The 1,616-nt window shown below is 21.1% G+C and overlaps 1 non-coding gene across 1 annotated transcript; it reads right to left on the minus strand.

The window, feature by feature from the left end:
- Positions 1 to 113: 113 nt before the first annotated feature.
- Positions 114 to 186, minus strand: trnan-guu (transfer RNA asparagine (anticodon GUU)). Its single transcript has one exon. It is a non-coding gene; the product is annotated as a tRNA-Asn (tRNA).
- Positions 187 to 1,616: the final 1,430 nt, after the last annotated feature.

Genomic DNA, 1,616 nt, shown 5'->3' on the forward strand with positions numbered 1-1,616 from the left:
CCAAACCCCAAACCCCAAACCCCAAACCCCAAACCCCAAACCCCAAACCCCAAACCCCAAACCCCTAAACTTTAAATAATAAAAATTATAAATTTTATTAATAATATAAAAAGCGCTCCCACTGGGGGTTGAACCCAGGACCTACAGATTAACAGTCTGGCGCTCTACCGACTGAGCTACGGAAGCAATTAAATACTCCACTACTAAAGATTTTAATGATTTTATAATGGAAGATAAAGAATTAGAATAAAGTAATCAATATATAATTAATAAGAAAATTTTTAGTATCTTTTCAGAGATGAATTATCATATGAAATTTTAATTTTCTAAAAATCATTTTAAAACTGTTTTTGATTTTTTTAATAAAAAGCTCTGCAATATTTTTTTATTATAAAATTTTGATGAAATTGCTGTATAAAAGCTCATCTAAGATCATTTTTTAGAAGATTAAGATTTTTACTTTTTTAATTTGTCTGATGGTTTATAGTCTGTTAAAGATTTTATTTATAATCAGTATAATAAATCTGAGATTAAATAGCGAAATATAATTATGTTCAATTTCCTTGATAATTTAGATCAGATAGAAGAACTTCAATAAGAGTAACTTAATATCATTAATATATACTAGTACTATAATGGAAAAAATTTAGAGCAGTAAAAAATTGTTTAGTCTTTATTTTAAGAGGAATCAATAGTAGTTGAAAAATTAGATGATTTTTTGCTTAGTTTCAGATTAAAGATAAAAGAGATTGCCTGATAATATCAAGGATGACCCTTATACTATCTAATTTAAGAAATTGATCCAGAAGACTTAGTTAAAATAGAAAAAATATTAAAAGAAGAAAAAGAAATAAAATTTATTAATTTTTAGTTTTTTTTTTCATAGAAAATTTTCGATTTTTAAAAATTTCTAAATTTTGAAAAAAATTAGAAAAATATTAAAAAAATCATTTTTTATAATTTTGATTTAGAAGAGTTTTTTTAGATAGATTAAGTATGTCAAGATTATATTACATCATAAATTTAAAATATATTTTTGGATTCTTTTAATGAAAGGCAATGATAAATCCTATAAAATTATGATATTATATAAATAGATATAAAATAGAAGATTGATTTAGATGAAATCAGCAAAATAATAAACTTTATTAAATAATTATATAAAATTTAATTTAATTAAAATTATTTTAAATATAAACTTCTTAGTCAAAAATAATATCATAAAGATTTTGCATATCTTATTCTATATTATTAAGAAAAACTAAATTGTTATCTATAGTGTCCTTATTTACTATTTTATCTATAAATCATTTAGGATAAATAAAGTATTATAAAGTCTTGAGTCCTTGGTTAATATCTGTTTAAAACTGCTTTTTGAATTTAACGAAATTTTCATTAAACTCATATTATTATTTTTTATCATTTTAATTCTATTATTCCTTAATGCTAATAAAAATATCAAAAATATCCTCATTGAATATTTTTATATTATTTTTTTATTTAATTAAATTTTTGAATTATTTTTTTATTTTAGTCTTATACTTCAACAACTCTTAAAATCGTTTCTGATCCTCCTATAATTCATCTAATATGTCATCTTATCATTGAGAGTCTCA

This window comes from Entelurus aequoreus, unplaced genomic scaffold (assembly GCF_033978785.1).
Source record: "Entelurus aequoreus isolate RoL-2023_Sb unplaced genomic scaffold, RoL_Eaeq_v1.1 HiC_scaffold_447, whole genome shotgun sequence".
Lineage (NCBI taxonomy): Eukaryota > Metazoa > Chordata > Actinopteri > Syngnathiformes > Syngnathidae > Entelurus > Entelurus aequoreus.